Raw genomic sequence first — 8,200 nt, 5'->3', positions numbered from 1 at the left:
TGTGAGCGCGGCGGCGCGGCGGGCGCGGCGGGCGGGCCCCGGCTCGGCGCAGGCGGCCCGGACACCGTGCGGCGGCGTGCGGCCTAGCGTCTCAGGTGAGGACCGGTGTCCTTCGCGGCCGCGAGGCGGGCTGCCGGGGCCCCGCGGCGCAGCCCGCGTAACCTGCATTGCGTAATGGAGCGGGTGCGCCACCACCTACGCCATCGGCGCGGCGCGGGGGCGGGGAGGCCGCAGCTTAGTGGGCCCGGAGCCTGCTGCCTCTCGCGCCCTGCCGGGGCCGCCCGCGCCGTTGGCCCGGCGTCGGCTGGGGTGGGCTCGAGGCCTTGGCACCGGGGCGGTTGCGGCCGCTGCCGTCTCCCTCGGCGCGGGCGTCAGCGGGAACCGGGACCGGGGGCGCGGGCGCCCAGGGCGGCGGGCCGGGCGGCCGGGGGCGGGCGGGGGGCGGGCCAAGCGCCCGGCACTTCCTGCCGCCGCCATTTTGTCAAGTGAGGAGGAGGAGGAGGAGGAAGCGGCTGCCGCGGGATCCGCGGTGCATGCCCGGCCCGGTAAGTCCGGGCCCGGGATGCTCGCCGCGGGTACCGCTGCTACCCCCTGGTTGCGGCTTCCCCTCGGGGCGGGCCGCTCCTGCGCGTTGTGCTCTGGCGGGTCCTCCCTCCGTCACCTGGGTCCTCCTGCCTGTGCTGGGATAGCGAGTTCTCGCTTCCATAAGTCTCACCTTCCCGGCTGTCCCTGGAACTCTGCCTAGAAAGAAGTAGAAGATCTGTCCACAGGGAGAGGGCTGCCACCGCACGCCGGACCCAGGGGACAGGAGGGGTGGCAAAGGAGCAGGAGTCCCCCTCGGCCCACCCACACCCAGCCTGGAAGCCCTCTCCGTGGGGGCTTTGTTTTGCCGGGTTTGTGTTCGCTGGCATCCCTTGCAATGGCCTCTTTTATTTGCAGGTGTGTGTGTCGGTTTAGGGTGGGGATGTGGGGGAGTTGTGATTCAGCAAAATGACCCTCCACCCATACACAAACACAGAAAAAAAGCACTTAAACGAGATGCCCCCAAGGCTGGGCCTTGGTTGGTGAAGGGAAATCCCAAGTTAATGTAGTGGACAGTGTGAATACTTGTGCTCCGGCCGGTGGATGAGTCATGTGCTTCTGTTTAGTGGCTGACCTCCCTTTACTCAAGACGAGCTTTTTTTTTTTTTTAAGTGTTTTAACCTGCTTGTTTATGCTTTATGCAACCTGGTGAGATTATCTTCTGTGTGTGTTTGTTGGATGCCAGTGATACCTTGCAGTGATATCTGTTGAGAATTGAAATGTCTTTACTTAGCATCAAAGGGGGCATTAATAGTCCCAGTTACTAAAATCCAACCGGCAGTGTACTTCTAAGCCAGTGTGCTCTTCAGTGCTGTAATAAATGGTTGGAAAAATTTTATGAATGGAGATGTCAACTTTTTTAAATTGTTAGTCCCTGGAATTGGTAGATCTTGGAAGTTGTAAAAGTCATGGACAAAAATTAAAAGGATTTGTGAGTGTATTTTCAATTGCAAGAAGGCTTTAGATGACACTGTGCTTTATGGACTTTTCAATAACTTAAAAACATTCTTTTCATTTTAATTTCGCATGGGGGTTGAGGGGGGAACCAGCCTTCCTCCTGAAGCTTCAACCGGGAAGGTTGGAGAAGATCAAACTGTGAAATATTTTACTTTGTATTGATCAAATGGACAAGGAAAATCCATTACAAAATATGTTGTTGCCCTGTTGTCCACAGTATCTTTGGTAGACAATAGAGTACTTAAGGACTCAAGCTTGAGTAAGTTTCTTAAAATGGTGTTAGTTGGTTTTAAATGGAAAAACTACCCCCTTTTATCTTGCTAGCATTCTGCACATGCAAATTGCTAAAGCTTAAGATATTTTGCCTACTAATGAAAGCTAGGATGCCAAAGTGGCAGGGATGTTCTGGTGTTCTGAATGTCTACTTGTGTCTAGTCTGGAGGGCTGAAAGGGGAAAAATAGCTAAGAATTGCTGGAGAACCTTAGATTACTTAGTAAAATTTCCACTAAATTATTGAATTTTTTAAAGGAATTTAGACTTTGTTTCCAAAAGATAATCTTTTTGAGCCAGTTTTTGTGATCTTTGTACCAAATTACACTTTCGGCTTTTGGAGATAGGGAAGAACGCAGTATTTTCAAGTTACACAATTGAGGCTGTTGAATGACTTGAGAGTTAGAAATTACGAGGATTGAAGGTTGTTTTTAATAATTTTTGTGCCTGATTTGGATTTTGCCCTTGAGGCTATAAGAGCCTCGAATGCCCCAAAACTAGAGTTTTAAATAGCTGTGAGCAGCCCTGAGGTTGATAGAACCAGAACCTGGATCATTGGCAGAAATGGCAGTTAAAGATGAGCCATTTCTAGGAACAAGCCCCAACTGTCAGCTGTCCTGGACTGATCTACAGACAAGGCTGGCCTCAAATCAGAGATTGGCCTGCCTCTGCTGCTGTGGGATTAAAGCTCCAGGATTAAAGGCCCTGGCCACCATGCCCACCCTAACATGGGTTTCACCCTGTAGTCCAGGCTGTCTTCAGACTTGGCAATCCTCCTGTCTCAGTCTCCCAGGTGCTGTGAGCCACAACATCCTGCTTGGAGTTTTTTTTGTTTTGTTTTTTGTTTTTTTAGGATTTGTTTATTATTTATACAACATTATGCCTGCACACCAGATCTTACTATAGATGGTTATGAGCCACCATGTGGTTGTTGGGAATTGAACTCAGGACCTTTGGAAGAAGAGTGAGTATTCTTAACCTCTGAGCCATCACTCCAGCCCTAAATTTTTTTTTTTAAAGATTTATTTATTTATTATGTATACAGTGTTCTGCCTGCATGTGTGCCTCAGGGCAGAGGAGGGCACCAGATCTCATTATAGATGGTTGTGAGCCACCATGTGGTTTGCTGGGAATTGAACTCAGGACCTTTGGTGGAAGAGTCAAGTGTTCTTAACCTCTGAGCCATCTCCAGCCCCCCTGCTTGGCGTTCTTAAAGAAAGGGGCAGTGTGCTTCTATGGATATGAAGTATTTTGATGTTCAGAGGCTGAAGAGACGGTACAGTGGCAGTTTACAATGGCCTGTAGCTTCAGCTCTCAGGGAGCTGACATTGTCATATGGCTTCTTTGGACCCCTGTATGCACACTGTACACACATACACACAAAATAAAAGATAAAATTGTGATGTCTAAACTGGGTGTGTGGTGGCACACCTGTAATCCCAGCATTCAGGGGGTAAAGCCTGGAGATCTGTGAGTTTTGAGGCCAGCCTTGTCTACAACATGAGTCTAGGAGAGCCAAGGCTAGACAGAAACCCTGTCACCCCCCTCCCCCCCAAAAAAACCTCACAAATATCTAAATTTGAATAATTTTGTGTAAGTGGTTGGAAAGAAGATAGGCATGGTGTCAGAGCAGGTGATATTAGCAGGCAGGGAAGCAGGAGGAGCCCCAATTCTAGGATAGCCTGGGCCATATGCTGGTTCTGTGATCAAGGAAGAATTTGTCATTAAAATTGCTAGTGGATCTGGAGGTGGTGACACAAGCCTTTAATCTCAGCACTCTGAAGGTAGGAGGGATCTCTTGAGTTTGAGGCCAGCCTGATCTACAGGGCGGGTTGCTGGACAGCCGGAGCTACACGGAGAGTCGCTGTCTTGAAAAATAGTATCTGATAAGTCTTTGTGGACATTTGCAAAGTGAGAATTGAGAGAAAATCCTTGATGCTGCTGTTTCACTTAATACATGTGGCATGCACATGTAACAGATTTTTCTTTGGGTTACTTTTTTTTTTCTTTATTCAGTTCCACAAGAGAGGGTTTTGTTTGGTTTTGCTTTTATTTTCTGTTGTGCCTTTGGTGCCTAAAAGAAAGCATCTTAACAGTTGGATAGGACCTTATCATATATAAGACTAAATTTAGTAAGATCATTAAAAAAAATACTGTGACTTACAAGGAGTGTATTAACTAACATTTAACATTTGAAGTCTTCAGTAATTGTGGTAAACTTACTCAGAGTTCCAACAAGCAAGTGTGGTTACACTTGCTTAAGTGCACTGTCCTGAGTTCTGTTCAGCTGCTTGAAGTATGGTGAGTGGGTTTGGTTTGTGGTTCAACCCTGACCTGCAGAAAGCATTTTAAAAGCGAGATTAAGTGGGTAATAAACCTGTATAGATAGCCTGCCTTTCTTTTCTCTTCTTCCTTTTCTTTGTTTTTTTCTCCCTCCTTCCTTCCTTCCTTCCTTCCTTCCTTCCTTCCTTCCTTCCTTCCTTCCTTCCTTCCTCTTTCTCTTCCTTTCTCTCTCTCTGTTTGTTTTTTGAGAGTTCTCTTTGTAGCCATGGCTGTCCTAGAACTAGCTTTCAGACTCAGATCAACCTGCCTCTGCCTCGCCAGTGCTGGGATTAAAGCTACCACTGCACTGTTACATCTCTCTCTCTCCTCCCACCCTCCCTCTCCCTCTCTTTATTTTATGTGCATTGGTGCTTTGCATTGGTGTGTATCTATGTGAGAGGGACAGTTGTGAGCTGCCATGTGGGTGCTGGGATTGGAAGAGTAGTCAGTACCTTTAACTGCTGAACGAACCATCTCTTCAGCCCCCCCTACTGCATTTCTTAACAGAACGTTCATGATGTCAGTGAAATATTGGTGGTGGGGCACACTTTTAATCCTAGCACTGGGGAGGCAGAGGCGGGCAGGCAGGTGGATCTCCGAGTTTGAAGCCAGCTTGGTCTACACAGCAAGCTCCAGGATAGCCAGGGCTGTTACACAGAGAAACCAAAGAAAACAGAACCATTCAACACATTGTTCTTATTACTGATTTCATGTGTAAATATCTCTATAATTCATTCCTCAGCTCTCTTACTATGTACAAGAAAGCTGTTTTCTAAAATGACTTTATTTGGTATCCTATGTATTTGAGTATCAATTTTGTGTAACCTGAGGTTGACACTTAGAAAATTTTATCAAGATTTTTTTTTTTTTTCATTTTAAAGAACAGCTTTGAGATACATAAATCACAACAATTTTTTGAATTTTAGCATGGTTACAGAATTGTGCATTCATTACTATAGTTAATTGCAGGACATTTCCATGTCCCCACAAAGAAACTGTGGTTCTGGTAGCTACTCTCCATCTTTCCTTCCTCCAGTAATGCCCAGAAACTATAATCCATTCTGTATATTTGCCTTTCCAGATACTTTAACCTTTAGTGTTTGGCTTCTGTCATTAAGGATGCTTTCAGGTGGTTCATTCAGCATGAATCAGTACTTTATTCTCTTTCATGACAAAATCATACTCTCTTCTATAGATGTGTCACATTTGATTGATTGATTGATTGATTGATTGATTGACTGACTTTTGAGGCAGGGTTTCTCTGTTTAGCCTTGGCCGTTCTGAAAGAAGCTAAATGGATGGAGCAGGCTGGCCTTGAACTTAGAGATTTGCCTGCCTCTTGGCCAAGCACTAGGATTAAAGGTGTGTCACCACAGCCTGCCTTATTTATTCATCCTTAATGGAGAAAATGGTGGATTTGAGTAGTTTCCACTTTTGGGCAAGAGGGAATAGTGCTGTGTATAAACACAAGGTCAGGAGTGGTGCCTCTGGAGAGTCAGAGAAGGAGGAGGGTTGGTGACTAGACTGGGCTGCATTGTGAGGGCCTGTGTATAAGAAAAAAGTTTGTGTATAATTATGTGGATATGCCAGATATTTAGGGATGATTTACTAGGTCAAATGGTAATTGTACTTAACATTTTGAAGATATACAGAGACTTTTTTAGTGGAGGGGGTTGTTTGAGACTGGGTCTCACATAACCAAGGATGACTTGTGTTCCTCAGCCCTGCAGAGACTAATTGTGTTGCCTTTTAGTGCTTATATCCTAGGGTCAAAAGAAAAGCCTAACAAAGTATATTTGAGGTCTGGAAACCCACGAATGCAAGTGCTTATAGAACAGTTAGATATACGTGTATAGGAGAAAGTTCAGAAAGAAGTAGCCAAAATATCCCCCCATTTTCCTCCCCCAGACAGGGTTTCTCTGTGTAGCCTTGGCTGTCCTGGACTCTGTAGACCAGGCTGGCCTCAAACTCAGAGAGCTCCACCTGCCTCTGCTTCCCGAGTGTTGGGATTAAAGGCTTATGCCACCACGTCGAGCCACGGGATGTTCTTAAACATTTTCTTTTTCATAAATTACAGTTGTATGAATACAAAATGTCTTTTAGATGTGTTTTCAGGGCTTCTGAAAAAAGATGTTTCTTGCACTTGATCTTTAACCTTACTTCCCTTTCTTGCCCAGAGTAGGACTCCCCTCCCCCTGAAATCAGTCTCCTGGCCTTAAGATGAGAGCCCCTGCTATAATGAATGCTTTAAGGAGAGCCACTCTAAAGATCTGAGCAGCCCCTGGGCATCCAATAACAGCTCTGTTTTGCTGTTCTGTTCCTAAGACTTTATTGTATGACATCTTGTTTCTGGTGCTGCTGCACTTTCTGTCTTTCATTTGTCCTTGCCCTTCATGAAGCCTGTCTTTTTGCCTATTTTGCATAAAGATAGGTGTCTTGTATGACACTTGGTACAGATCCAGTGGCACAAATCCAGTCCCCTTTAAAGGTATTTGGTGTCTGTTAGCATTGTGTAGGATAAAGAGGTGGGAAGAAGGTACCAGGCACAGAGTACATCCACAGCTAGGAAATACCCTGATAAGCAGGAGTGTTTTCTAGGCAAGCCACCAGATGATACTATTATCCAACAGCTGCCTCTAAGGTGTTATGTCTCCTTCCTGGCACATTTCAGTAGAGGCTAATGTAGGGAGATGGTTATATATAAAGATGGGAATTGCCATCTTACCCCATGAGATACTAAGAACAGGATAATGGTATTAGTTGAAATGCACTAGTTATAAAGGTTATCTGTTGGCTCAGCTGTTAAGAGTGCTGGCTGTTTTTTCCATAGGACCTAGGTTCAATTCTTAGTGCTCACAACTTTCTGTAACTCCTGTTCCAGGTGATCTTTCTCACACAGACATACATGCAGGCAAAACACCAGTGTTCGTAAAACATAAATTTGGGGTGGGGGGGATCTATCTTGAGATAATTTGCTGTAGTTAGGGGAAATGATCCAGCAGAAGCAGTCCTGATGATGTAACTTTGTACAGGAGCCAGAATATGCAGGTGGAGTGTAGACATCGGCACACCTTCATAACTTCATTATGAACATCCATAACTTCATTGCTTCTCTTGCCTCCCATTCGAATTGTATTGATGTCCAGATTTGGTGAAAGTATTCTGGTTCCCAGCAGGGAGAAGTTGGCAGTTGGGTGGGCTAAGCAAATGAATGAATGTTAGGCTGGGGTCTTGTTGTTGGATTTTGGGTCTTGACAACAATAACTAGTTCTTGAGGGAATTCCATTTTTGTTTGTATGAAATTCAAAGGTGTACCTTTTTTACAAATAGGTCAGATAATTTGAACATTAGCCTTGAATTAAGAGAAGTTGCTGGGTGTAGTGGTGTACACCTTTAATCATACCCCTGAAGTGACAGATCTCTGAGTTCAAGGCCATCTGCTTAGCAGGCTAATCAAAGCTATATTGTCTCAAAAACAAAACAAACCAAGTAAGAAAGAGAAATTGAGTAAATTTGCTAATTCTTGCATGCTATGATTAATGGTGTGCTATCATGCTTGTCTCCCCACCTTTTTTCCTAAAGAAAATCATATTAGCCCTTCCAGTGTGGGAAGGCTCTGGAACTATGCTGCAAGCAGTGTCTTGGGTAGCACTGTTTACCAGAAAGAGATAGCTGTAGAGTTCAGTGGGGGTTCAGACTGAATGGCTGCCTATTTCTGTCCAAATTATGTTATCTCTGTAAGCCATAGTTCTGACTTTTGTAAAATGGGATTAATTTTCCTAAGCATTGATATGGAAAAGGTGGCTGAGTTTGAGGGCACATCTTACTGTTCTAGTATGCTGTTATTCATTGGGTGGGAAAGGTGGAAACCACTAGTATTTGTTTTGTTGAAAGGACTGAGAATATTTGTCTAGGCCTTTTCTACTTTGCAGTGGCCACTCTACTTACATGGTTTTCATTCAAGGTCAAAATGCTTATTTGTAAGCTGCTGTTACATCTAGAGACTTGGACACATTGTGGAGAACAGTACCAGGGGAGAGGTATTGTTGGGCCTGGTCTTATGCAATT

General features: G+C 45.2%; 1 protein-coding gene across 3 annotated transcripts in view; it reads left to right on the top strand.

Moving 5' to 3' along the window:
* Window positions 1–30: 30 nt before the first annotated feature.
* Window positions 31–8,200, top strand: part of Brd4 (bromodomain containing 4) — a 71,650-nt gene continuing 63,480 nt past the window's right edge. The window contains exon 1 of one of the 3 annotated variants that reach the window (XM_055612097.1): window positions 31–95. The gene's annotated coding sequence lies outside the window, so the exon portion shown is untranslated. Of the gene's footprint in view, window positions 96–460; window positions 546–920; window positions 940–8,200 lie in introns of those variants that run through there. The other 2 variants (XM_055612096.1, XM_055612101.1) reach the window with 2 other exon arrangements.

The sequence above is a fragment of the Psammomys obesus genome, unplaced genomic scaffold (assembly GCF_907164565.1).
Source record: "Psammomys obesus unplaced genomic scaffold, mPsaObe1.curated_primary_1811, whole genome shotgun sequence".
NCBI classification, from domain to species: domain Eukaryota; kingdom Metazoa; phylum Chordata; class Mammalia; order Rodentia; family Muridae; genus Psammomys; species Psammomys obesus.
The sequence above is the reverse complement of the archived record's forward strand: the minus strand, read 5'-3'. Positions and strand labels throughout refer to the sequence as shown.